The sequence below is a fragment of the Lolium perenne genome, chromosome 6 (genome assembly GCF_019359855.2).
Source record: "Lolium perenne isolate Kyuss_39 chromosome 6, Kyuss_2.0, whole genome shotgun sequence".
In the NCBI taxonomy this organism is placed as follows: domain Eukaryota; kingdom Viridiplantae; phylum Streptophyta; class Magnoliopsida; order Poales; family Poaceae; genus Lolium; species Lolium perenne.
Genome location: NC_067249.2, coordinates 147,763,939 through 147,775,938, shown reverse-complemented (window position 1 = coordinate 147,775,938; position 12,000 = coordinate 147,763,939). Strand labels below are relative to the sequence as shown.

The following is a 12,000-nucleotide window of genomic DNA, read 5'->3' as shown; positions in this document are numbered from 1 at the left end:
GATAGTGGGTTCATGCCTCCATTAAATGCAGGACGATGTGAGAAAGTTCTTAGGTTGTGGATGTGTTGTTGCCACTTGGGATAAAACATCGATGCTATGTCTAAGGTTGTTGTTGTTGATTACATTACGCACCATACTTAATGCACTTGTCTCGTTGTTTGCAACTTAATCGGAAGGGGTTCAGATGATAACCTGAAGGTGGACTTTTTAGGCATAGATGCATGCTGGATAGCGGTCTATGTACTTTGTCGTAATGCCCAATTAAATCTCACTATACTCATCATATCATGTATGTGCATGGTCATGCCTTCTTTATTTGTCAATTGCCCAACTGTAATTTGTTCACCCAACATGCTTATTCTTATCGGAGAGACGCCTCTAGTGAACTGTGGACCCCGGTCCATTCTTTTAATCGAATACAATCTACTGCAATACTTGTTCTACTGTTTTCTGCAAACAATCATCATCCACACTATACATCTAATCCTTTGTTATAGCAAACCGGTGAGATTGACAACCTCACTGTCACGTTGGGGCAAAGTAATTTGGTTGTGTTGTGCAGGTTCCACGTTGGAGCCGGAATCCCTGGTGTTGCGCCGCACTACACTTCGCCGCCATCAACCTTCAACATGCTTCTTGACTCCTACTGGTTCGATAAACCTTGGTTTCTAACTGTGGGAAACTTACTGTTGTACGCATCACACCTTCCACTTGGGGTTCCCAACGGTCGCGTGATGTACGCGTGTCCCTCCTCTTTAATGCATAAGCATTCAACAACAAATAATATTCTCATAAGAGATTGAGGATAGTTGTCCAAAACTGAAACTTCCACCATGGATCATGGCTTTAGTTAGCGGCCCAATGTTCTTCTCTAACAGTATGCATACTCAAACCATTCAACTCATGATAAATCACCCTTACTTCAGACAAGACGAACATGCATAGCAACTCACATGATATTCAACAAAGGGTAGTTGATGGCGTCCCCAGGAACATGGTTATCGCACAACAAGCAACTTAATAAGAAATAAGATACATAAGTACATATTCAATACCACAATAGTTTTTTAGACTATTTGTCCCATGAGCTATATATTGCAAAGACAAAGGATAGAAATTTAAAGGTAGCACTCAAGCAATTTACTTTGGAATGACGGAGAAATACCATGTAGTAGGTAGGTATAGTGGACACAAATGGCATAGTTATTGGCTCAAGGATTTGGATGCACGAGAAGTAATCCCTCTCAATACAAGGCTTAGGCTAGCAAGGTTATTTGAAACAAACACAAGTATGAACCGGTACAGCAAAACTTACATAAGAACATATTGCAAGCATTATAAGACTCTACACCGTCTTCCTTGTTGTTCGACCCTTACTAGAAAATATCTAGACCTTAGAGAGACCAATCATGCAAACCAAATTTTAGCAAGCTCTATGTATTTCTTCACTAATAGGTGCAAAGTATATGATGCAAGAGCTTAAACATGATCCTTATGAGCACAAAAATTGCCAAGTATCAAATTATTCAAGACATTCTACCAATTACCACATGTAGCATTTCCCGTTTCCAACCATATTACAATTAACGAAGCAGTTTTAACCTTCGCCATGAACATTATGAGTAAAGCCTAAGGACATATTTGTCCATATGCAGCAGCGGAGCGTGTATCTCTCCCACACAATGAATGCTAGGATCCAACTTTATTCAAACAAAACAAAAACAAAACAAACAGACGCTCCAAGTAAAGCACATAAGATGTGATGGAATAAAAATATAGTTTCACTAGAGGAACCTGATAATGTTGTCGATGAAGAAGGGGATGCCTTGGGCATCCCCAAGCTTAGATGCTTGAGTCTTCTTGAAATATGTAGGGATGAACCACCGGGGCATCCCCAAGCTTAGAGCTTTCACTCTCCTTGATCATATTGTATCATCCTCCTCTCATGATCCTTGAAAACTTACTCCACACCAAACTCAAAACAACTCATTAGAGGGTTAGTGCATAATCAAAATTCACATGTTCAGAGGTGAAATAATCATTCTTAACACTTCTGGACATTGCACAAAGCTACTGAAAGTTAATGGAATAAAGAAATCCATCAAACATAGCAAAACAGGCAATGCGAAATAAAAGGCAGAATCTGTCAAAACAGAACAGTCCGTAAAGGCGAATTTTTAAGGTGCACCAGACTTGCTCAGATGAAAATGCTCAAATTGAATGAAAGTTGCGTACATATCTGAGGATCACTCAAGTAAATTGACAGAATTTTCTGAGTTACCTACAGAGAATTCAACCCAAATTCGTGACAGCAAGAAATCTGTTTCTGCGCAGTAATCCAAATCTAGTATGAACCTTACTATCAAAGACTTTACTTGGCACAACAATGCAACAAAATTAAGATAAGGAGAGGTTGCTACAGTAGTAACAACTTCCAAGACTCAAATATAAAACAAAAGTGCAGAAGTAAAATCATGGGTTGTCTCCCATAAGCGCTTTTCTTTAACGCCTTTCAGCTAGGCGCAGAAAGTGTGTATCAAGTATTATCAAGAGATGAAGCATCAACAGTGGGGTTTGGAGTTTTCTCAACTATGCATTGTATCTTATCTATGTAAGTTTCAGAGGCTCCCTTTTCATTAATCTTAGGCTTGCTATTCTCATCAAACAAATTTTCAGGTACAAGCCAAGCATAGTTATTTTCTAGTGCCTCGCACATCCCTAAGAGCTTGCAAGGTATTGATGTTTTAATATCCCCCTCATAATTAACTTGATTAGTGTACTTTTGTCTATTTTTTTCCATCTTTTCAAGGATACTAGCAAAGTTGGTATAAGAGCCAAGAATATTATATTTAGTAAAGACTTTTCTAGCTTCTCTTGCTATATCACCAAATTCTTTAAGAAGGGTTTCTAATACAAAATCTTTCTTTTCTCCTTCTTCCATATCACTGAGTGTAAGAAACATATGTTGAATCACTGGATTGAGATTAACAAATCTAGCTTCTAACGCGTGTACTAAAGAAGCAATAGCAATTTCATAAGTAGGGGCAAGTTCTACCAAGTGTCTATCTTCAAAATCTTCAACCGTACTAATATGAGTAAAAAAATCTTCTATATTATCTTTCCCAAGGATAGACCCTCGGCCTACCGGTACGTCTTTAAGAATAAACTTAGGAGGAAACATGATGAAATAAGTAAAGTAAATGCAAGTAACTATTTTTTTTTGTGTTTTGATATAATGCAGCAAACAAAGTAGTAAATAAAATAAAGCAAGACAAAAAACAAAGTAAAGAGATTGGAAGTGGAGACTCCCCTTGCAGCGTGTCTTGATCTCCCCGGCAACGGCGCCAGAAAAAGATTTGCTGGCGTGCAGTTGACGTGGGAGTTAGAAATCTCCGTGGTGTAATTTTCCTTCACGTTCCCCGGCAACGGTGCCAGAAAAAGAGCTTGATACGCGTACAACACGCGTCCGTTGGGAATCCCAAGAGGAAGGTGTGATGCGTACAATGGCAAGTTTTCCCTCAGTAAGAAACCAAGGTTTATCGAACCAGTAGGAGCCAAGAAGCACGTTGAAGGTTGATGGCGGCAGAGTGTAGTGCGGCGCAACACCAGGGATTCCGGCGCCAACATGGAACCTGCACAACACAACCAAAGTACTTTGCCCCAACGTAACAGTGAGGTTGTCAATCTCACCGGCTTGCTGTAACAAAGGATTAGATGTATAGTGTGGATGATGATGTTTGCAGAAAACAGTAGAACGAGTATTGCAGTAGATTGTATTCGATGTAAAGAATGGACCGGGGTCCACAGTTCACTAGTGGTGTCTCTCCCATAAGATAAATAGCATGTTGGGTGAACAAATTACAGTTGGGCAATTGAGCAAAAAAGATAGCATGACAATGCACATACATGTTATGATGAGTAGTGTGAGATTTAATTGGGCATTACGACAAAGTACATAGACCGCTATCCAGCATGCATCTATGCCTAAAAAGTCCACCTTCAGGTTATCATCCGAACCCCCTCCAGTATTAAGTTGCAAACAACAGACAATTGCATTAAGTATGGTGCGTAATGTAATCAACAAATACATCCTTAGACATAGCATTGATGTTTTATCCCTAGTGGCAACAGCACATCCACAACCTTAGAACTTTCTGTCACTATCCCAGATTTAATGGAGGCATGAACCCACTATCGAGCATAAATACTCCCTCTTGGAGTTACAAGTAACGACTTGGCCAGAGCCTCTACTAATAACGGAGAGCATGCAAGATCATAAACAACACATAGATGATAGATTGATAATCAACATAACATAGCATTCATTATTCATCGGATCCCAACAAACGCAACATGTAGCATTACAAATAGATGATCTTGATCATGTTAGGCAGCTCACAAGATCCAACAATGATAGCACAATTAGGAGAAGACGACCATCTAGCTACTGCTATGGACCCATAGTCCAGGGGTGAACTACTCACACATCACTCCGGAGGCGACCATGGCGGTGAAGAGTCCCCCCGGAGATGATTCCCCTCTCCGGCAGGGTACCGGAAGCGATCTCCTAAATCCCCCGAGATGGGATTGGCGGCGGCGGCGTCTCTAGAAGGTTTTCCGTATCGTGGCTCTCGGTACTGGAACTATTATCGACGAAGGCTTCTTATAGGCGAAGAGGTAGGTTTAGGGGCGACGCGAGGACCCACACAGTAGGGCCGCGCGGCCAGGGCCTGGGCCGCGCCGCCCTAGCGTGGCGTCGCCTCGTCGCCCCACTTCGTATCTCTTTCGGACTTCTGGAAGCTTCGTGGAAAAATAAGATCCTGGGCGTTGATTTCGTCCAATTCCGAGAATATTTCCTTACTAGGATTTATGAAACCAAAAACAGCAGAAAACAGCAACTGGCTCTTCGGCATCTTGTTAATAGGTTAGTGCCGGAAAATGCATAAATATGACATAAAGTGTGTATAAAACATGTAGGTATTGTCATAAAACAAGCATGGAACATAAGAAATTATCGATACGTTGGAGACGTATCAGGGGCAGAGGAAGAAGCGTGGCTTAATTGGGTGCAGTGCTGTTGCGAGAGGGACGCCATTTACGAGTGCTAGTTTGATGGCTGCTGCCATTGGCTATGGTGGGTGCTGCCAACGGCGCCAGGCATGGCTCCAACAGCTACGAGGGTTTCTACGAACTAGCGGTGGCAATTTTTCCCACCAGCGACGGGAGATGCTTCCAACGATGTCGGGTGATGCTGCAAACGGTCAACGGCGGTGCTGCAAACGGTCACCGACGATGCTACCATCAGTACGTAGTGGTGCTACAAGAAGAAAGTGTTGGTGTTGTCAGCTGGAGTTGGGATGCTACTATCAGTAAGTAGTTCACGATGCTACAATAGTATAAACATTTTGTTGCAAATATTATGTTGTTTTGGTACTTAGTACAAACTTGTTGCTACAAGTTCTGCGGTGAGGACGATTCTTTTGCTTCAATGAAGCAAAAGCGGGCCTTTTTTTGCTACGTCGAAGCAAATCTAGAATTTTCGCAGAAGTTAAACACGTGTCACGTTGTCAACAAGGAGGCTGGGAGAAAAATATCCTCCGGAGGATTTCTGGCACTGTCCCAATTGGTGCATACTACCAAACGCGCCCATAGAAACTATAGCTGCTCAAAAGGGAGTGTAGTTTAAAAGGAAGTGTAGCTATATGGAGGACATACTCGAGGTAGCTAGTTTTCAAAAAATCACAAAAATAAAAATTAAAGTTTCAAAAATAAATCAAGAGAGATACTAGGGTGTAGTTAATGATTTATTCTAACCATGTGTAAACTTTTAATACAAAATACATTTTATTTTAGCCCCCACAGATCTTGGTCGTGAATAGTGTCAAATCGAACCTTCTAGAATACATTCAATTTGTCTTTTTTGCTAATCCCAAAATAGAAGATGTTTCACATTAAGCATTTGCACACCTGTAGTGTACATAGTGTTGCCCTACATTAACTTATTTTCCCGGGATATTTTTAAACCTTGAAATAAAGTTCTAATTTAAAAAAATAAAGGGCTCTCTGTAGGATGATAATTACCCTGCATTCTAGGTTTGGTCAACTTTAAATATCATAAATATTGACTAATCATATAGATAAAAGTATGAACATATATAACACAAATATGTATAATACAAAATTGATTCTATAATAATTTAAATAATATTTATTTTATATTATAGATGTTGATATCTTTTCGTACTAGATGATACCCCGCGCGTTGCTGCGAAATCTATGCAACACAAAATGTATATTAACCATCGAGCTGACACAAATGACAAACAATAGTGGTGTATTGTAAAAAATGGATTTGGAAAAGCTAAGTTTGATAATAAGTTCAAGCTAATATATGATTCCCAAATGTCATGTATACATTACTCTTTAAGTTTGTAGGATTATAATAAAATAGGCAAATATATGCTAGACTGGTAATCATTCGAGATGTGAAGAGTCCAACTTTTTTTTATTCTACATCTGGTAGACACGGTATATATGCTTACAACGAAAGTAAATATAACAGAAGAAGTAAAGGGTCCATTCGAAGTAAAACACATGCACTATAAAATAAGCAAAATACATGTGTCTTATGGAAAAGACAATAGATATGCCATAATACTACAACTGTACCTATATATAAATAAACATGAGACGCCTTGCTAATGACCTACGGAAAAAAAAATCCATGTTACATCATATAGTACACTAGCAAGCAATGGCGCGGCGGCACGCCGCGCTGGTAGGTTGCTGGTTGCAAGGTAAACAACATAAATTGTTTTTTGTTTAATTGTTTTGCTTTGCACCATATGGGTATCCGATCTTTTCTAGATGGCCGATGGGGCTCTTTAGTTGGTACGATAGAGGTACTATTATTAAGCAATCCTATAGATACATATGAGGGTGTGCCGATGAGTGGATGTTCATAGAAGTGGAGAGGCTATTCCATATAGGAGAAAGGCCAAGTAAATAATATTTATGTTCTCACATATCTCATCTCAAAGTTCACCAATTTACTGGACACAACAAAACATAGAATAGCATGGTTTCTGCCAAATTCAGAACACGACACACATCCGGCAACTAAAGCCAAGCGGACATTAACAGAACATGATAGACATCAATGCTTTTATTCATTGTCCTTGTCGTTGGATGAGAGGACAATGGCCTTTGGTGTAGTTGTCTAGGGATGGAATGGCTACCTCTCCATTGAAGGCTCGGCTTCATAGTCACCAGGGAAGCCGTCATATCTTTCCAAGTGATGAAGTTCTCGTTCTCCATCATATGGCTTCATGGTTTATATCATCTTCAGCCATGTAGGGCACCTCCTCCATCAACCTGGAAAGCCTACCAGTACGCATACCATCATTGAAATGACTGGAAATTGTGATATGTTAACATTTGATATATCTATCATTTCTGTTATTGGCTCTAAATTGTGAAAACGGCGAAGAAATTAAGATGATTAAGGTGTAACTGATCTAAGAAAAGGAAAAAAAGATTAGTGAAAAGCAGCTCTCAGCAGACATATCTCATTAAGGATGACCATTTCCATGATTAATTTAAATAAAGAGAATCTTATAAATGCTAAACATCTATGCATTGACAAACTAAATAATCTAACACTTCATGAAATAATCTTGGCTTACAATAGGTAAGAGGCATAGACAACGGACATTCAGCTGAAATGAGCGTGTTCAACATGAATTATTGCAGTGTGTAAATTATGATAGATTCAGTGGCAAAGAAAAATAGCGAGAACATCATAATCTTGCAGGTTTATTCATGGAAGGAAATATTTTTTTTTGACACCTGTACCGTAGGGAAAAGTCCCTACGGTGTAATTTTTTTATATATAACGAATATTTACAAGTTACAGCTAGCCTTAACCAAGGCTTAAGAGATCAAGGTGGAAAAGAGTGTCTAAGAAGAAGGAAGAAAATTACAGAAAGATATTGGCGATCCATTCAACTAGGGATGGAAGGAAATATTCAGAGCATATGAAGGAAATAGCTCTCAATATCCCTCTTTGTAACCTTTTTGTATATCCTACCAAATGGAGCAAAAGGTTGTCCCAAATACTATGTTTTAGACATCCCATTTCAGCTTCTGAAACTATTGAACGTGCAAACCATTTCAACTCTTATTCTGAAATGGAGCTTTTACGCATTGCTAAAATTTGGGAGATTGTGTATATACCTTGGGAAATAAGTTGATTATAATTATACCCATGTGTGGCAATGAAATTGAACAAAATAGTTATTTAGCATACTGTAGAAAAGAATGTCAGTATAGGAGACAAAGCACATCACAAAAGAACAATGACCATGCATGCCAGCAGCAAAATAAATGAACCCAGTTTATAGGGACTAACTCATCATCCATCTCAAATAACAGAAAATCTTATCACGTATTTGGCATCTCACAAAATATGTCCTACTCGCAGGTCAAAACTAACAAATATTGATGGGCACACAATAGACCAGATAACTTTGTTGTTAATAGTATATATGTCTAAACCAAGGTGCCAACAAATATGATTAGTTTCTCCCTCCCAATATGACTAATTTCTCCTATGAGAGCGGAAAATTGGTCCAACGTGCTAGGAAATCTCACAATATGATTAATTTATCTCCCTCACAGTACTTAAAATATATATACGCATCTAATGTTTATGGAAGTAAAAGCTAGGAAATCTGTAGAACATATACCACAAAGTAATCTAGAATCTACCATGTGAGAATTTGGTGCCCACCAATGCGACAATGTGCTATGTAGTAGCTCAATGCAACATCTAGGGTTCCATGATGACACTCAATTTGGGTGCCCACATTATTTTTCTTGTTGACCTTACTATCCATGAAACCAAGAATATGGTATAGTGTGTCATCATTGCCTTGGCTTGACAACTACAAATCAAATACCTTGTCTGATGTGTGTGGCAAAATAGAATAATGGTAAGTGCGGCTGGAGTATTTTCATAGAAGCGATAAAAAATACCATGTTTGCCAAGAATGAATTAAATGAATATTGACAGAAAATCACTTGATAATCTATTCTAGATGTTCCAAGAAACATGTGGTACTGAAATCAACATGGTTATCTTAGCAACAAAACTCTCTGCCAATGGTACCTTCACAGGAGAAATTAGAGTTGTATCGATGGCTTGAACACTAATAAAATAAAGAAATATGCATTGAGAATATGCAAACCTTTAACTCACGACACTGTATCGATGGCTTGAACACTAATATAATAATAAAAATATGCATTGAGAATATGCAAACCTTTAACTCATGACAGAAGAGCGGAGTAACATTCATTTCAAAGGGAACAAAATGAAGTAAATAAAACTGATCGTGGTCTTCCCTTGACATAGCTCCAGCTGTATCCTGAAGATGAAAAAGACATAAATCATTATTTATTAGCTGGATGTACAGCATAGATATATCAGAATCATTGGCATGCAATTGAACTTACCTGGAACTGTAGATTGCAATTGATATACAGTAGCATATTTGCAGGAATATGGTTGGTAAAGCAAGAGGTGCTTTACAAATGGATGAACGGTGCATATATCTACCTATGAGAGTCATAGTTGTTTGCTTAAATAACTTTGTACTATTTTACACAGAACTTCAGGCTGATTAGCCTTCGAGCAAGCATAGTTGGATTGCGTGCTACAAGACTTTCCTAACCTGTGCAACTTAGACTTGTCATTGCTCAATTACACGACACTATAATTAACTGCTTGAAAAGCATAATGGAAGCGAAATGATGTGGACGTTTGACTGACAAAGGCTGTAGTTTCCTTCACAATTACCATTTTGAGTATATGGAAAAGTAGTGGATTATAACCAATCATGGACTTGAAAAAAAAACACGGAATATCCCTCTTGCAGATTTAGACACTTGACATTAATAAAGAAACATGAAGCTTTTTGAGAAAATTTGCTGCAGAAACAACAGTACGTCAAAAGTTAGGCTTTTGAGCTGTGTTCAGACTTAGTACTAACGGCAAGTAACTCAGACGAACAACATTTTGTTCAATTCTTCTTAAGTCAGTTGTCAAATGGAAATAAATGCATGGTCCTGATGTGAATATGAAAATTGTTTGTTGTGTCAAAAGAATATAATTTAATATGAAGAACAATATAGTGAATCAAACGTTATTTAAATATCATACGTTGTTGTATCGACATAGAGAACACGTAAATCTCATACCAAGGTCAATATGTGATGAAGTTTATCTTAATGTGGATTACCATGAAAGAGAACATATACTCCGCAGAATAACACATATGTCGAGCTGCTTGTAAACACGATAAAAATATCGTAGGAGTCATTTCTAGAACTATTGGTCCTTGCCACTAAATACATCATTTTAGTACCCACAAAAACATATCAATAACCCTGGAAGGAAACAAAACAGGTCAATATACATGGAAGGGGACCTACAGGGATGCATGTCTGAAAATCCCAGCGCCTCATGTTGCTATTTTATGACAGAAGCGTTAGCATAACAGCATAAGAAATATCCTGCTAAAGTTCTTATCAGACATAACCATCGAGCTGAAACAAATCCCAGGGTCTCATGTTGCCTAGATGTATTCAAGGAGGTACAACCAACCTGAAACAAAAACTGCAGAGCACCAACGCCTCCCCCATTACACCAAGACATGAAGTACATACACGACTTCAGATGAATCGCCTCCTATCTGCTCCAAGCATAAATTTATTTAAGAATGGCAGATGAACAACCGTCGTTATCATCCATGTTCGTGTGAAATAGACTACCAAAAGATATTGTGCAGCATGGTATAAGAATTTTGAGAAGATTCACTGTTATAATCTTTCTCTGATGTTGGCTTTTACTGAGCTGCCCAAGACCAATTTGAAATCAGCTCTGAATTGGATCTGTTTTACAATGAATCGTAGTCAAATCTATTTTGCATCCTCGCAATGAAGCATGTCGTTGCCCATAGAGTGGTCTGCTCCTCCACCTCGTCAATTCCTAAAAGAGAACAGGAAGCAACAAATTAAGAAGAGAAAAAATAGAGGAGGGCGGAGAAAGGGGAAACGACCTCACCTGGACAACAAATAGGATCGAGCGTGCGCCTGGTTCCTCTCAGTGTAGGGACGATCCACGACGCAGGCGTTGCTCCCGGAGCACCCCACGCCCCGATCGCCAACCCACCCATGCCGCATCTCAATCACGCAGAACACCGGTGTACCCGACATGCCGCGTTCATAGGGATAGAAGGCATCCGCACGTGAGAGAAATTAAACTAAGGAGAGGGACGGAAGTAGATCAAATCGCATATTTTCACCCTGCTCCTGCTGCGAACTTCCGAGTCGCCAATGACGCCATGAACGTCAAAGTAAGCACGCCACCGGACGGTGCGTCTTAGTAGCCGAATTTACCGCGCCAGGAAGGAGTACCAGGAAAGAATCGGAAAAATAGGGGGAATTTCAAAGTGAGAAGAAGATGAAGGGGAGGCGAGGAAGGGGAAGCATATGGCACTGACTCCAAAATTTCTGGAGAACCATGAGGTGGAGCTCCTGGAGATGCCCCCCGCGTGCAGCTCTCCTTCCACCGTCGCTGCATCCTCGTCGATGCCGCTCGTCCCCTGCTTCTCTCCTCACCAACAGCTAGCAGTTTGTCCGAGGCAGGACCGCATGAGCGAGCTCGGGAGGAGCTCCGGTAGGGGAGGGACAGGACTGAGAGATAAAGAAAGAACAGAGAAAAAAAGATAGAAAGATCCAGAGGGGACGAAAACGAAGCAGCGCCGCTTTGACCGGCCCAAAATCCCAAGCCAATCCATCGCTAGAAGCACACAGAAGATTCTGAAAGGAAACAAATAAAAGTGCCCGATAATGTGTGAACCTTTAGCCACCCTAAATTATAAGAGGACACCGAAACTCTACACAGAGAAAACATAGAAAAAACTTACAATCCAAAGC

At 39.7% G+C, this 12,000-nt stretch overlaps 1 long non-coding RNA gene across 1 annotated transcript; it reads right to left on the bottom strand.

Annotated features, from left to right (window-relative positions):
- Window positions 1-6,986: 6,986 nt before the first annotated feature.
- Window positions 6,987-11,783, bottom strand: LOC127307262 (uncharacterized). Its single transcript, XR_007855359.2, has 2 exons — window positions 11,126-11,783; window positions 6,987-11,050 (listed from the first exon to the last, which is right to left on the bottom strand). It is a non-coding gene; the product is annotated as an uncharacterized lncRNA (long non-coding RNA).
- Between the last annotated feature and the right edge of the window lie 217 nt (window positions 11,784-12,000).